The sequence below is a fragment of the Mauremys reevesii genome, linkage group 6 (assembly GCF_016161935.1).
Source record: "Mauremys reevesii isolate NIE-2019 linkage group 6, ASM1616193v1, whole genome shotgun sequence".
Taxonomy (NCBI): Eukaryota; Metazoa; Chordata; order Testudines; family Geoemydidae; genus Mauremys; species Mauremys reevesii.
The window spans coordinates 35,682,621-35,700,545 of NC_052628.1; the positions used below are offsets into that span (position 1 = coordinate 35,682,621).

Consider the following 17,925-nt stretch of genomic DNA (forward strand, 5'->3'; position numbering starts at 1 on the left):
ATACTTCACTAACAGGTCATCGTAAATAACAGATATTAAACATTTCAGCTAAATTTGTTAGTTTCATATGTCATATGATACTGTTTCTTTTTCCTGATTGGAGGATTAGTGTTACTAACCAATACATTTAGGATATTAACTATTGCACTGAAGTATACTATTTGAAATAAACTATTGGCAAATATTCAAACAGGTGATCTGAAAGTTAGGTTTTTCTGAGTATTTATGCAAGTAAAGCTTGAGTGTACAAATCTTCACAGAAAGCAAACAAAAAAAATTGCAGAGGTAGTTATATCTCTATTAGTTTAAATGTATGTGTGTGTGTGTAAAATTCTGTCCACTACTTGCTCAGCAGTAATAAACATGCATAGACCATATTTAACACAGGTACTATAAACATCATACCTCCTCTAAAATGCATCCACTATTTAACAACACACACCGTCTTTGTAGAGTAAAAACCTCTCTAGCAGTGCCACTGAGTTTCAAATATAGGCATAGCATTTCCAATAACATCGACTTGAAAATGCCATTTGTGGATAGGTTGAATTCTCAGTTCAGAAATGAGTCTGAAGAATCTCATCAGAATTACAAGGCAGAATAAAAGGATATATTAAATGGCTGCTGGCCCACAGTAGCAGCCATTGTAACAAGAACCAATTCTCTCCCCTCCATCTAGCTGGCCTATCTTTAAGCAGCTCTCCCACATCACAAAGATTGCCATTCTTTATTTTCTTCCTAGCCAATGTTCTCCACCTGTTTTCTACTAGTATCGGGATTCATACTCTATCTGCTGATACCACAGCCAGACACCTGCTCATGGGATTCATAACACCAGTAATCCAGTTGCTACCAAAATTGTAGGGGAAAATGTTAATAAATTCTACCACACACTGTAAATTGAACTGGACAGCAAAAACAAATAAACAAACAAAAACCCATACCAAAAAGCAAACCATCCCGCCCCCGCGGCCCTGAAGAACTTTAAAAGGTGAGGAGAAAAAGATTCAGTCCTCCAGCCACCCGTTTCTACAATTGTTTCATTCCAGGTGAACGTGTGTTCTGTATTACTGTGAAATCCCCATACTTGTCCCTTCAAGAAGCAATAAAGATTTGTATGTTTTGCAACCATGCATGTAACAATATTTTTACAAATACTACATAATGCTCTTCTATGCTCACTTTTTAATAAAGTATTATACTTCACTTTCTTTGTATGAGACCTTCTTAATCATTTTATGTTAATGATTTCAAAATGGAAAGTTCATTAAAAATAACAAAAAATTTGATAGAGAGCTTTTTACTAGATATAATTCAGACACTACAATTCTTAATTTAGTCCCCTGTATTAGCAGCTCTTTTAGAAAAAATGGGGAATGTATTAGTCACAGTTTTCTGCACATCTAGACACAGACTAAAGAGATACTTAAGGGTGGCTGAAGAGTCAAATATTAAAGATTTCAGCAAACGAAGGATATTTATAATTGGGAGAAGCTGACTACCCTACACTTTCACACTTTACATTTGTAGATTGAATTATATTTCCACTCTTTTTCAAAAGAGGTTTCTAAGACACCTTTTTCACCTTCAGGGATGTTATTCTGTAGTCTTTACAGATGACAGGAATAAGGAGATTAAAGGAAAATATCTATGATGAAGGTACAGAATGAAATATTCAGGAATAAGACTAGCAGTTAGCAACAAGGCTAACCAATGTTTTGAAGTCTTATTTTTAAAGCTTTTCCTTTGTTATAAGGCATTACACCTACAGTACAAATACAGCTTTAATTGGTGCAGAGTGCAGCCAGCTCTGCAAAGCAGGGTAAAAAGCTTTAAAAGCTTCCCCAAATCCCAAGGATCATAATGAGACACACATCCCTGTACACTATCCCAAAATAGCATTATGTGCCTCCTCTTCCCCTCATCTACTCCAGCAATAAAGAAGCTGCAAAAGCAGCTTTTAGAAAAGGGATCCTCCGAGGGCATAAAAGCCAGAGGGTTTTATACTGACAACTACCTCTATCCAAAATAATCCCCAATTATCTCTCTATCCTAAGAAACCATTGCCTGTTTGATATGAAACATTGCTAGCACGTGCTTGTTTTTTAACCAGCCAAGTCTTCAAAGAATATCAATGTCTGATAAATACTGTATATAGTACAGCCCCACTTGTAAGAACTTTGGGATTTGGACTGTTTGTACAGTTTCCAGTACTAGGATTTTCAACCTTAGGAGGATCAGAAACAGGTGTCAGGAGTCACAATCACCCTATGCTTCCCATATTGCTAAACAGGAGTGCTGGTCTGGCAAGATGGACATCCTAGCCTGGAAAAGTTTGAGAGCCATTATCCTAGCACAACGGGGCCTCAACCCCGAGATGGAGGTCTCTAAATTTTACTGCAATATATATGTTAGTAATATTTATACAATTTAACAGCAAGAAAAAATGATTAGAAAAGCATAGTAAATGCATGATTTCTTTCTTCTCCTTTCCTTGATTTGCTCTCATCGTACCATTCCAGTTCTAGGATTACCACACCATCATCTCACCTCCACAGCAGGCCTCAATGTTGCCTTTTACACTCTAATCTAATGGTTCCCCAACTACATCTTCTTGATATTCATGTGCTTGAGGGAAGGAGGACAGCTGCATATAGTATGCAAATGTAGTTCACACACCTCTTGGGTGTGCTGTTCTGTCCCATCTAGTGGCACCGAGACCACTTAGAGAGAGAGATAAAATGAGTCTGCTCTACAGCTTTAGCTAATAGCCCACTGGCTTTTAGCTCATGTGGTAGAAGCTTATGCACTAAGCACCAGAGGTCCCAGGTTTGATCCCACCTGCTGACAGCTGGGGTCCATTGGCATTACAAGTGGGGGCTCAACCAGGATTTCAACTGGGAAGTCTCTGAAGCTCAGGACGTACTTCCTCTGATATTTTAAGTATGTAACCCACATACCTCCTAGGTGTGGTGTTCTGTCCCATCTAGTGGCACTGAGACCACTTAGAGAGAGAGAGATAAAACAAGTCTCCTCTACAGCCTTAGCTAACAGCCAGTTGGCTTTTAGCTCATGCCGTAGAGGCTCATGCACTAAACTCCAGAGGTCCCAGATTCAATCCACCTACCAATGACTGGGGTCTGTCAGCGTTACACAAATATCAGTGTCCCCAACCCAAGAACTGTATCTGCACACGCTACAGCCAAGACACATTTCTAGTTAGAATTATTTTCTGTGTTGAAACATACTCCCATTTCATGTTGTAAAACAGTTTTACAACTCTGGAAATGAAGGAAGCATTCTAATTAGCGGTCATAGCTGCCAATGTATCAGTCATAACCATTAAACATGCATGGATCCACTGTCGCCTTATTTTACAACCTCCATTTAAAAATAGCAAGTTTGGAAATAATTGTGACAGTTTTAAAAACTTGCACTTCAGATCACTGCTTGGTCTATGAACCCTGGGGTCTGGATTATGTGATTTACATACAGGCCCATGTTGGGGATGGTACAGAGCCTAGCACAGCCTTTTCTAGATGCAGAAAACACTCCCAGTAGCCAGCCTCCCACACCATCAAAAAAACAGCCACTGGCCACGCCCACCACCATAAAAAAGGGTCCTAGTGCCACCTATCGCTAGTTATTTTATCATTTTTATCATCTTATCCTAACATAGTGTCACAGTCTGGAATATGGGGGTATGAATTACGCAATGCTCTAAAGTGTCCCAAGTGGCAATCCCCACGCCTCTAGCACATTACACCTTTTAATTGGCAAGGCAGCAAAAAAGGCCAGGTGGCAAGCCTAGCAAAGCCACACCATCCTATGGAAGGGACTGTGTTTTAGGAGGCATTATCTTTCCTAGACATGTAGCTGGAGTGCATATGATCCCAATCTTTTATGACAGTGCAGTGTGCATCTATGTATTCTATCAGCTCTACTGACTGTTTGGAGGGCAAATAGAGCCCCATCCTCTTAAAGGAGGGTTTACTATCTCAGGAGTGCTAGGCAGGATGAGGAATTGTGGTTGTCTCTAGTCCTTATAGGGAGGATGTAAAGGAGGAGTAAGGTACTCTGTGCTCTCCTCCCTATGCATCTACATAAGGCATCTTACTAAATCTTACATACAGATGTCTTAATTGATATCTAAAATAATTTTAAGAAAAAGTTATTGATTCTGGTAATATTGCATCCCTTAGGTTTAGGGTCCCTACACATTTATAATGTGAGAACCCCAGCACTATTGATAAATCAGTCAATAATGTATACATGCTGTTGCAGAACTCCCAGCTTTCAGCCAGGGGCTGGAGGGGAATTTGTAGAATGCTGGGGGTGGAAGCTGCCTTTTCTGACTGATTATCAAACTTTTCATGGTGTGGGCCAGACCCAGTAAAGGTGGTGTTTTGGACACCTCCCATCCCTATTTGGAATGGCATTAAATCCTTTTGGAAGATATTGAAATTTGTTAAATGAAAAAGTAATATTAGGAACAATGTTTAGTGTATCTTTTGTCTTTCACGCCATAACTGTTTTTTCCATGTTGAAAAAAAGTTAATCACTACCTACTTTAGCTTTTCATTTCATAACCGCCTCCCACCTGTTCTGTTCCTTTCCCTTCCTCTTGCACGTGCTTTCTACCTACTTTCCTTTTCCCATTTCCCCCTCCATATAATTGCCACTTGGTTCCCGTCTCAGTTGATCACTGGGCACGCTGCTCAGCAATTCATTCCTCTTCTCCCACTGTTCCTAGATAGACAGTTCCCCTGCCTCATTCCCTTCTGCCTTGGACAATTATCTTCTACTGCTGGCTCCACAGTGCTATTGAAGCAAAGTTCCTCTTTCCTTTCCTCTTGTTGTGTAGCAGAGACTTCTAATAGATGCAGCTGGTCTGTCCCTTTCTTATTTCCAGATGCTTTTTCAGCCCTCCCAGTCCATTTTGCAATGAAGAGTCAGAACACTGAAAATAAGGAGCACTATTAGCATCTGATCAGTAGGGTCAAACAATTTGTAGGGCAATTATAGTGCCCTGTCAAGCTGTGGGAGAAGTTTGACGTGGCTTAAAAGAGAAACTCTGAAAAGAATGGGAAAGCCAAGAGGAAAAACATATATGATGGAAGGTTTTGGCTGGAAAATATTTAGTGGCGGTATGGGAAGAAGCTACAACCCACAATGAATTGCTTGCTGGCATCCAAAATGGCCATCTGTGGTCTCTAGTTGGTGGCTTCTCATGGATTTAACACAAAATGTGTGTGTGTATGTTGGGGTAAGGGGCTGCCAAAGGACAGTATGAAAGGGCTCTATAAGTAGAGAAAATTTAGTGTCACATACAAAAAAACCCAAATCAATTCCAGCTAATACTGATTAAAAGAATTAAATTACCAATCCTTGCACTGGCAATAGGGATTATCCACAGCAAAATTATGATATTTTTCCTTATGGGAGCTAACTATAGCCTCATTTTCTTTTGCTTGTTATTTACTGTTAATCAAATGCTTAAAAAAAGTTAATCATCCATCTTCTGCATTTTAAATCCCCCACCCATCTTGCTCACAGCATAGCACTACTCATATCCATCACACAGTGCTCTGATGAGGAAAGAAAGAAACATAACCTCCTCCCAGACCAACAACTCAGTACTATGAAGCCCTTCTTGCTACACTTTCTAATCCCGACAAAAAGGAAGGCTTGGGGGAAATGTTTACCAAAAGAAGAGAACATAGCAATACTGGGAGCTGTCCTCACCTGCTGGGAAACAAACAGCTAGACTGAGTAAACATGACAAGTTTCATTCTATGGGGAAAGTGACTCAGAAGGGCTTTGTATTTTTCCTACCTACACTAGTTGGGAGAGAAGTTTATATCTTCTGTCTGTGACAGCACAGAGAAAGAGGTGGAATTTGGCACAGACACAAAATGATTAAGGAGCTAGCTTTACAAGGAAAGATTTAAAGAAATAAATACATATTAGCTTGTCTAAATAATAAAGGAGCATGGTATTTGGAGAGTGTAAACACCAAGGATAGAAAAAAATTGTTGCTGGTGGTCCAAGGGATACAACTAGGAGTCACAGGCTAAAGATGAAGAAAAATTATTTATGGTGGTGAAGTCACAGAGACAAGTAATGAAAGCCTGCTTAGATATTTAGAAAGAACACAGCCCTACAATGTACAATTCTTGAACTCATTCCCAGGGTAAGAACTAATGGTTCTAACAGGCTTTTTCTCTCTCCAGTTTATATTATTCAAAAGGAAGAGGGACAGGGAAAAGGTGATTCATCCCTCACTTTTTGCAAACAAATCAATTGGATGTCTGTGGCACTCACAACTGACTATGAACATTATTTCAAATGATCCAGGCTGGGATCTGGTCTCCTGATAAGTGTATCAATTAAAATTAAGTATCCATTATCTGGGATCAAGATGACTAGAGTTCAAAATATGGATTTTCCACCCTAAAGACATTTTTAAAAACCTCAGAGCAGCCATTATATATATATATTTTTAATCTACTGTTTTCCACAAAGATTTTGTCTGTTGGAGTTAGAATGATAGAAATGTAGGGCTGGAAGGGACCTCAAGGAGGCATCAAGTCCAGCCCCCTGTACTGTAGTAGGACGAAGTAAGCTACGATCATCCCTGACAGTTGTTTGTTCAACCTGTTTTTTAAAACCTCCAGTGATAGGGATTCCACATCCTCCCCTGGAAGCCTATTCCAGAGCTTAATTGCCCTTACAGTGAGAAAGTTTTCCCTAATATATAACCTAAAGCTCCCTCGGAGCAGATTAAGCTCATTACTTCTTGTCCTACCTTCAGTGGACATGGAGGACAATTGATCATTGTCCTTTTATAGCAGTCCTTAATATGTTTGAAGACTGTTATTGGGTCACCCTTCAGTCTTCTTTTCTCAATACTAAACTTGCCCAGTTATTTTTAAATTTCTCCTCATAGGTCAGATTTTTGTTGCTCTCCTCTGGCCTCTCTTCAATTTGTCCACGTTTCCAATAAAGTGTAGCACCCATATTGGACACAGTACTCCAGCTGAGGCATCAGCAGTGCCAAGCAGAGCAGGACAGTTACCTCCCATGTCTTATATATGACAGTCCTATCAATACACCCCAGAATCCTATAACCCCTTTTCACAGCTGCAACATACTGTTAATTCATATTCAGTTTGATTTTTGTTTAGCAGTTCTACTACCTAACCAGTTATTTCCTATTTTGTAGTTGTGCAGTTGACTTTTCCTTCCTAAGTGTAGTATTTTGCTCCTGTCTTTACTGAATTTCATCTTGTTGATTTCAGACCATTTTGAATAATGCTGTCCTCCAAAGTGCTTGTAACTCCTTCCAGCTTGCTGTCGCTATGAACTTTATAAGTATACTCTCCATTCCATTATCTAAGTCACTAATGAAAATATTGAAGTGTCAGACTCAGGACTGACCCTTGTGGAACCACACTAGATTCGTCCTCACAGTTTGACAGCAAACCATTCCTTTTTTCAACCAGTTATGCCTTACAGTAATTTCATCTAGACCACATTTCCCTAGTTTGCTTATGAGAACGTCCTTACTAAAATCAAGATATATCATGTCTATTGCTTCCCCCACATCCACTAGGCCACTTCAAAGGATATTAGATAGACTTGTAATGATTTGTTCTTGACAAATGCATCCTGGCTTTTCCTTATAACGCTATTATTCTTCATGTGTTTACAAATTAATTTACTACTTTCTTACAGTATCTTTCCAGGTACTGAAGTTAGGCTGACTGGTTTATAATTTCCTGAGTGCTCTTTGTTCCTCTTTTTAAAGATAGATACAACATTTGCCTTTCTCCAGTCTTCTGGGCCTCATCTGTTCTCGAAGATAATCGCTAACATTTCCAAGGTAACTTCAGCTTGTTCCTTAAGTACCCTAGGATGAATGTCATCCGGCCATCCAAACCTGAATATATTTAACTTTTGTAAATATTATTTTACCTGTTCTTTCTCTATTTTGGCTGCATTCCTTCCCCCTTGTTGTTGTTGTGTTGAGTATCTGTTCACAATTTAGCTTTTTAGTGAAAATTGAAGCAAAATAGGCATAAATAAGGCTAAAATTTAGTCACGGGTATTTTTAGTAAAAGTAATGGACAGGTCAGGGGCAATAAACAAAAATTCATGGCCTGTGATCTGTCCATGACTTATATTAAAAATACCTGTGATTAAATCTGGGGGGCAGCACTGGGGCCACTGCTGGGGGAGGTATCTGAGGGGGGTGCTGCTGGGAAAGGGCGCCTGGGGCCAGCGGCACCAACTGTCCGGGCCAGTGGACCGCAGCTGCTCTGGCTGGCCAGGGTCTGTTGCCCAGGGCCAGAGCAGTGGCTGCGGCTGCCGGAGCAGGGACCACTACCAGGGGCTGCCAGAGCAGTGGCTGGTGTGGCTGTCCCGAGGGCCACCTGACCAGCTGTCCCTGGAGCCAGTTGCTTGGGCAGCCCTGGGATCAGTCACACAGGCCCCTATAGAAGTCACCGAGATTGCGGAAAAATCACAGAATCCGTGACTTCCACGACCTCCGTGACAGACATGGAGCCCTAGCCATAAAACATCTAAGTTTTCTTGACATCATCCATTATTAGCTCTCCTTGTCCACTAAGTAGAGGACCTTCATCTTTCTCTTGCTCCTAATGTATTTAAAGAACCTCTTCTTTAAATTGCCTTTTATATCCTTACTAGGTATAATGCATTTTGTGCCTTAGCCATTCTGATTTTGTTCCTACACGCTTGTGCTATCCTTCTGTACTCCTCCTTAACAATCTGTCCATGTTTTTACTTTTTGTAGGATTCCTTTATGATTTTCAGGTTATTAAAGAGCTCCAAATGGAGCCATATCGACCTCTTGCTATTTTTTTTTATTATCTTTCCTTCACATCAGAATAATTTGTAGTTGTGCCTTGAATACTATTTCCTTGACAGACCGCCAGCTTTCCTGAACTCCTTTATCCCTTACATTTTCTTCTCATGGGATCTTAACTACCAGTTCTCTGAGTTTGTTAAAGTCTGCTTTTTTGAAGTCCATTGTCCTTATTCTGCTGCTCTCACTCCTTCCTTTCCTGGATACCATGAAATCTATAATTTCATGGTGTATTTCACCCCAATTGCCTTCCACTTTCAGATTTGCTACCAATTCCTCCCTATTGGTCAGAATCAAGTTTCTGGATCACCATGACTCATTGTTCTTCTTTCCTTTCAGAAAGGGTTACTGAAAAGATGGTGTGGAAAAAGCTTCTAGATTCTTTGATTCCTAGCAGTCTAGCATCAGACTGCCCAACAGTGGTGAAATTAGCATTTGAATAAGGCGAAACCATACAGTTAGCTGGGTGAGATCCGGAACTGCTCTTGACTGTTTAGGTAAAATTATTTTGTCCAGGAGGACACCAGTAAGGGTGTCAAAAGGTCAGAGAACTCAGCCCTGAAATTCCCCATACAGCCTGAAGGTCCGTATGTCATAAAACCCCAGGCTTGGAGGCCTTGAGAACATGTTGCAAATGTTCTGCACATTTGGTTGATAAATTCTCTTTTTTTGGGGAGGGGGGCAGGGGGGTTTGCATTATTAGTAGTAGTATTCATTTCTTGATGGTATCACTGCCATTTAACTTCTAGCGTTCTAGTAACAATTTAATAATATCCACTGCAGGCACCTTTATATAGCTTTTCTAATTTTTTGTAAATAACACCTAGTTTTCATTGTCATAGCACCTCTATAAATCATTAAAACTGCCTAGATAATACAGTATATATGATTTGCTAGTCCTATTCAAGATGTGACAAAGTATCCCAGAAATGTAATGCCTTTCAAGTCTTATTTCTTGAATAATCTGTAGCTTTGAACAAACCATTACATTACCATTAAAGAAGGTGGCCTTAACTTTTAGTGGATTCATTGATATGTTCTGAAGGGCTACAAGTTAATTACTGGGTTTGGTTCACAATGTATATTTGTATAACAAATGGTTCAAGGGAGCTATAACTCTGATGTTGTCCTGACATTATGTCCTGGGAGATGTGCTGCCAGCCTGGAGCCTGTGTTTGAAACATTACAGAAAGGTTGTTGAGGCTCATCCATTTTCTCATCACTACCCCATGCTGCTCATCCACATGGACACTAATGATGTTGCCAGGTCTGACACTGAGCAGATCAACAGTGATTACAAGGCTCTGAGAGATACGGTGAAGGAATCAGAGGTACAGATTGTGTTCTTGTCCATCCGGTTGATGGAAAGTGCCCAGGCAGGGACATGCATATCCTAGAGATGAATGCATGGCTTTGCAGATGGTATTAATGGGAGGCCTCCAGCTTCCTCAATCATGGGATGCTGTTCCAGGAATAAAATGTGCTGGGAAGAAATGGGGCCCACCTGACCAAGAAGAAGAGCATCTTCATGCACTCACCAACCTGGTAAAGAGGGCTTTAAATGAGGTTAAAAGGGGGTAGGTGACAAAATCCCACAGGTAATTATAAAAAAGGCAACCTTAACAGTGGATTAGATGTTGAGAGGGGGGAGATACAGAAAATTACAATAGGGTCATAGAAGCAACAAAAAAGAAATAAGGGAATCTGTTCAACACAAATGCAAGGAGAATGGGGAATAAACAAGAAGAACTGGAAGTTTGAGTACTTACACTAAATTATGACTTAACTGGCATCACGGAGACTTGGTGGGATACATTTCATGACTGGAGTATTGGTATATAGGGGAACAGATTGTTCAGGAAGGATAGGCAGGGTAAAAAAGGATAAGGTATTATGTTATACACTTGTTCTGAGAGCCAGAAAAAGGTGGGAGGCAAACGAGTTGAGAGTCTCTGGGTAACAATAAAAGGGGTCAGAAATAGGAGTGACATCATGGTAGGGGGGTCTACTGTAGACCACCAAATCACAAGGCCTGATAGCAATCCGGAACCTTAATTACCCAGACTGTTGGAAAAGTAATACGGCAAAGCACAAAATTTCCAATAAGTCCTTAGACTATATTAGGGACAACTTTTTGTTCCAGAAAGTGGATGAAATAATCACGGGGACAGCCATTTTAGACTTGAGCGGGCCTGCGGGAGGTCCTCTGAAGCCGCAGGACCAGCGGACTCTCCGCAGGCAAGCCGCCGAAGGCAACCTGCCTGCTGCCTTCGCGGCGCCAGCAGAGCGCCCCCTGTGGGTTGCCGCCCCAAGCACGCGCTTGGCGTGCTGGGGCCTGGAGCCGCCCCTGAATGCAGGGAGTTAGAGTATCAGTGGAAATATTTTTCTAAAGACATCAGCACATTTTGCAAATAACTTTACACAGAAATTCACATATATTTTTATTAAATGAGTCATTCTGTGGTGTAAAATACAATTAGAAAATTTGACATAACATGATGAAAGGCAGCATTAATCAGTTAAAATACAGGTGTGGACACATTACCAAGCTGTTACTACAGTAGCTGTCTACAGTAACATCACTTAAAGGTTTAGGAATTATGTCCAGACAGAGGCAGGGTGATTTATGTTCCATATATGATAACACCACTAATGTAGTTTTCATTTTTATTTATATATACACATTTATACAGCTACACACACATGCAAAATAGCACCCATGCTGGGCTAATTAACTTAATTAAAATAAAAATCAATTAAAAGTAAAACCATCCACTTCTCCTCATGCCCTCAACAACAACAACCCCCCCCCTCAAACTAAAATAACAAAATCAAATCAAAAGAAAACCCCTCTCTCTTTGAAACATCAACACTTATTGTGCACCTATCCACCCCTAACCCCCCCGCCCAAAGTTCTAGATAAACGGATAAGCCATTCAGTGTATTTCGGACCCAGGAGGAGTATAGGTTCTAAAGTTTCGGGTCAGTCACAGAAGATGTCCAATGGGAAAGTCCCTCTTTATTATACCACGAAGACTCCAGACTGACTGTGGCTGTGGCACTATGGTAAAGGAAGAAAGGTAGTAGCACCTGTCCTAGATCATTTAGGTCTTTATCACTCAAAACTAATACCTTATACCAACAGAGAGTGACTGAAGATCACAGAGCACTGTCTCATGCTCCCTGTGAAATACATCATCTAATAAGAGAGAAAGGATGAATTTGTGGTTAAAGCAGTGGATTCAACCACTAGAGATGTGGGTTCAATTCCCTGCTTTGACCCAGATTCTCTGTGTAATAGTAATCAGTTCATGTATATCTTTGCCCCAGTTCCCTTTCAGTAAAATAGGGATAACAACATTTATTTTGTCTTGTTCATTTAGATTGTAAACTCGTTGGGTCAAGGACTATGTCTTGCTATGTCTACAATGCCTAGCACAATGGGGCCTTAATCTCATTTTCAGCTTCTAGATGCAACTATAATACAAATAAGTAATAATTATGTGTAGGCTGCTGCATCCACTACCATTTTTAGTTACTGACTTGACCTTAATGCGTAGCCTCATTTAGACAACCCTACCACAATCAAATATTCAAGTGATGAAAGCAGGAATTTGAGTCACCAGGTCTACATCCAAAAGAAACGGCCACAATCTCCTAGTTAGACAAAGAGAAAAAAAGTTTTCCTCAACACTGGTGCTATGTAATTGCTTAACAGCAGCTGGGGGATCCAACAATAACCTCAGATTGTGAGCTGTAGTAACAAATGGTAGGCACATACCCCTAATAAGAGAGGCAGATATAATCCTTGCCACATTTATCTGTTGCTTCCCCAAACCTATCAGCATCATCTTCATTTTATTAGAAAGAACCTCCTCTGTGCTCCAATCTCACCCAGACACTGGGCCAGGTATTCAGCAGCACTGGCTAGACTGGATATGCAAGATACATGAAGCATTAGAGTCCCTCCTCCATATGAACTACCTAAACAGCACCATATACATGATTAGGGCCCTACCAAATTCATGGTCTATTTTAGTCAATTTCACAGTCATAGGATTTTAAAAATTCAGCTATTTAAATCTGAAATTTAACAGTGTTGTAATTGAAGGGATCCTGACCCAAAAAGGAGTTGTGTGTGTGTGGGGGGGGGGGGAGAGGGTCACAAGGTTATTGTAGTGGGGGTTGCAGTACTGATACCCTTACTTCTGTGCTGCTGCTGGTAGTGGTGCTGCCTTGAGAGCTGGGCAGGGTCCCAGCAGCACAGAAGTAAGGATGGCATGGTAGAGTATTGCCACCTTTACTAGTGCGCTGCTGCCTGCAGTGTTGGGCCTTCAGTCAGCAGCCGCCACTCTCCAGCCACCCAACTCTGAAGGCGGCAGAGAAGTAAGGACGGCAATACCGTGACCCCCCTAAAATGACTTTGCCACCTCCCTGCAACTCCCTTTTGGGTCAGGACCCCTCATTTGAGAAACGCTGGTCTCCCCCATCAAATCTGTATAGTATAGGTTAAAAGCACACAATAGACCAGATTTCATGGGTGGAAACCAGATTTCACGGTCCAGGATGCATTTTTCATAGCTGTGAATTTGGTAGGGCCCTATACATGAAGAACAAGAAGGGGGTTAGATAGAACCCTGCTTAAGAGAGAAGCATTGTCTAATAAAACTCTTTGGAAATACATAGCAAGGAAGGAACAGAGCTGCACAAATGCATTGCCACCGCTCCAGCTGCAGCCCACGGTTGAGCCAACAATACTTTATGACCAACAGTATCAAATGCAACTGATCGATCTAACAATATCAGGATGGACACTCAATCTTCATCCATTACCAGGAGCAGATCATCTATCAACCCCACCAATGCAGTTTCTAAGCCATACTTTGCTCATACAAGGGTCAAGGAGATCTGAAGCATCTAGGTACTCAAAATTGTTTTGCCAACAACTTTTTGTATAATCTTAACCAAAAATGGAAGACTGGGTACTGGATGGTAGTTGGTCATATAGTCAACATCAGGTGCCCTTGCCTTAACAAAAGATTACACAAGTAGATTAAGAGACCCTTCTCACACGCATTAACAGTTTGTTGATGTGCTTTGATCTAGTCCTCTTTGAAATGGTACAAGATCAAAGTTCATTAACAAGCTGCTAATGTTCTTCAGCAGGGTCCACACAGAGTTAGTCCACAGCAGGTTAGTGCGGCATAGATTCACATCCCAGCTTGCTGCAAAACTAATTTTTTTGTGTAGACAAGTGAGCATCATTGGCCTAAACTCAACCCAAGAAGAGTCAAAACGTGTCCCTGCCAGATCTCACCTTGCACTCTTGGAGCGAGAGAGCTTAGCCAAAACTGCTCAATTTTGATCTGCAAAATAACCTGAAATTTTCTCATAACCACTGAAAGAAGGCAGCTCTGATTAACTAAGCCATCAGTCACCTGAAATGGTTTTCCGTAGGCAGTAACTGTGCAGGATCAGGCAGGCCATCATAGCAGAATTTGATAAAGAGAATACAGTGCCTCCCTACACAGCACAAAGAAATATTATTAGATGTCATAAAAAGGGGGGAGGGGAGTAAATCACAATATTGCATCGCAGATCAAGCAGATGTAATTCAGAAGGCACTACCATACTCTTGTACACATATATCTCACCATCTGCTTTCTATAAGAAATCTATGTGCTGAATCAGTACTGTGTTGTGTTATGAGACTTAGTTCCATTTACCAATATTAAGAAGTCTTCTATAAACATGTATTAGTATTTATATAGATTGAAAATATTCATGGTTTTACTTAATGTAAAAATTACTCAGTATAAAAAGTCAGCAAAATGCTACTGTGGTAGTGGTTAAAATATTTACAGTTGTACCTTTTTCGTTAGCTACATTACCACATGGGATCATATTCAGTAATGTTAATTACTTGCAAACTGCAAATGTTAAGATTTTAATGGCAACCTCCATTAGTGATGTGATGACCATTTTTCTCCCATCCCCCATGTATCATATGTGACAGTCCTGTGGCACCTTATAGACTAACAGAAGTTTTGGAGCATGAGCTTTCGTGGGTGAATACCCACTTCATCGGATGCATGCACGAAAGCTCATGCTCCAAAACTTCTGTTAGTCTATAAGGTGCCACAGGACTCTTTGCTGCTTTTACAGATCCAGACTAACACGGCTACCCCTCTGATACTTGACATCACTGAATATATTACATATATTATTTATTTTATATAAAATATAAGCTGGTATTGTTAGACTCCTGTGTTGTTTGCAAATGTGAAATAACATGAAATAACATGAAAAACAATGATTAAAACAATCTGAAATTAAAAACTCCCCACAGTGGCAGCTCCTGTCCTGCAGGGCTGGGCCTGGCTCCCCACTCTGGGCATTGCAACCTAGCACACAGGGTTGCAGTGCTACTCAGGTTTGGCCCAACCCACCTTCTATAATCATGTGGGCCAGGAACTGTCCATACAGCATGAGTGCGGGGTGGGCTCGCTGTGCCACCCCCGACTCCCCGGGGCCTCCCACTTCCTGGGAAGGGCATGGAAAGAACAGATAAGAAATTCACCAACAATAAAATGAAAAATTATGAAAAGCAAAAAGGAATGCCACTGGGCTTTAGCTATTGTTATGCATTCAGACACTGGATTCTAGTGAGCAAGCTGGCTTGGTTTATTTATACCAACTAAACACTTTACTTAATAAAAAACAAATCTGAAAACCGTAATACGAGCTGAAATATATTTAAACAATGTTTACTAGAGTTTTTCTTGCCTGTTTTAATTCAAGTAAATTCATATCAGTATCATTCTGTTATCTTCCCTTGGTACCGTATAACATGTAAACTGTCTGAACGTGACACGAAACAGCAAATTCTCTCTCAATTCTGAAATGAGGGTGCGGAGGAAAACAGGTAAGAAAAGGCTATGTGGGAGAGAAAAGAGTAGATCCATTATTGAAACATTTAGCAAAGGTGTTGCACACTGTTTTGGATTTCTCACACATTTCTCAAGTGCCTTATACAATCTGCGAGCAACACGGCTAAAACTGCACTGCATTTACAATCATGAGTTTGTACAAATGGGAATATATATGTTATTTGCAACAGTGACTATTACATTGTGTGACCATTTCTTAACACTTCAAAATAATTTATACATGTGAAGAAAGTGCTGTCCACATTATGTGAAACTGAAATATTTAACATTGTATGATAACATGTGGCAAGTCGTACCATTGCTTTATAACTTACACTGGTCTTTAGAAAAAGCCAAGAGGCCAAGAGATTCAAAAAATATAATTTTAAAGCCAGGCTCTTAGGCTGGGATGCACAAAAGAAGTTAGGAACCTGAGTCCCTGTTTTAGGCATCTAAGTCCCAGTTTAGGTTTTGCTGAGATGTACAAAACTCCAGATGAATCCCGTAGATCCCTAAACTCACTTAGTGCCTAAGTATTTGCAGTAGAAGTTCTCTAGATACTGATGCTTCCGCCTCTGAACATACTCACAGCTGCCACCTTTTAGACATCCAGGTGCCTATCTCCCACTCTGGTCCCAGAGCAACTCACAAACCAGGAGAAGACAGCTGTTTGGTTGCCACCTCACTCTGTACCAGACTGAGGTCCTCAGAGTTCACACAAAAGGAGCTGGTGGGGATGGAGGGAGAAGGAAGATGTCCATCTCACAATTTCTTTCCCATTCCTCCCCCCACCCCAAAAAGGGTGGGTCCCTAACCGCATCTTGGGGAGACCGAATATGGTTTGGAAACCCTTTAGTTTTGTCAGAAATTTCACTTAACAGTTTTCAAGTACGTAAAAGGTTGTTACAATGAGAAGAGAGAAAAAATGTTCTCCTTAATCTCTGAGGACAGGACAAGAAGCAATGGGCTTAAATTACAGCAAACGCAGTTTAGGTTGGACATTAGGAAAAACTTCCTAATTGTCAGAGTGGTTAAGAAGTGAAATAAATTGCGTAGGGAGGTTGTGGAATCTCTGTCATTGTACATTTTTAAGAGCAGGTTAGACAAACATCTGTCAGAGATGGCCTAAATAATATTTAGTCCTGCCTTGAGTGCAGGGGACTGGACTTGATGACCTCTCGAGGTCCCTTCCAGTCCTATGATTCTAAGTTTCCCTTAAGAGCCAAGCTACCATTAACACTTTCCCTAAAAAGAGTTTAAAAATGCAGAAGGAAAGTTAATGTTGCCTTTAGCAGCATTAACCTTTCTGTCCTGTATCCACTGGATTTCTAAGAACACCATGACATGAATAGCAGTTGCTACCTGGTCCAACACATTTTTTCTTCTGACTGGCTTGACTTGTTGACCCTAAAAAGCCCTAATTTGATAAATGCTCTCAGAGGAACTTACATGAGTTCAGTGAAAAGGTGCACCATACTACAGAATGACTGCTTCCACGTTCTCCATACACTGCCTAGTTTAATTAGCTTTTGTTCCCAACCACCAAACAACTGGAGGGAAGCATTGGCTCATGAAGGTTTAACTTAAAAAAAACCCTCTATAATAAGTACACTAAAAACTGAAGACCTCGTTGTGAAATTGGATCCACAAAGGCAGATCCAACTGTATGATCAGTGATTAAAACATTAACATGATTGAATGTCTAAATCAGTAACATTATTAGATCAGTATGCAAACTACACAGAGCAGTTCTGTGCCTAGGTTCATGTGGGCAACTCCACTGATCTCCATGGGGCTGCCCACAGGTGACAGAGTAGAATATGCTCTTTTGTTTCTAAGTTCCATCATTACAGAATGTACATTTTTTACTATATTTCTAAATGTTTCTCATGTCATCAGACATTTGAGAGACAGGAAGTTCTAACAAAAGAGATTCCCAAATTATTTATATTTTACAAAACAAAGCTAAGACCTTAATATCCCTAAAGTACATGATGTGTTTGAGAATCTTCTGTAAGATAAAATGTGTTATTTTTTCCTACTGAATTTTTTTTTTGTAATATTTCATCTTTTTCTCTCCCACTGAGTTTCTGCCTCATTGCCTTG

The 17,925-nt window shown here is 40.5% G+C and overlaps 1 protein-coding gene across 10 annotated transcripts in view; it reads right to left on the minus strand.

Annotated features, from left to right (window-relative positions):
* Positions 1 to 17,925, minus strand: part of PDE4D (phosphodiesterase 4D) — a 1,085,833-nt gene that overhangs the window by 385,755 nt on the left and 682,153 nt on the right. The gene's annotated exons all lie outside the window — the stretch shown is intronic.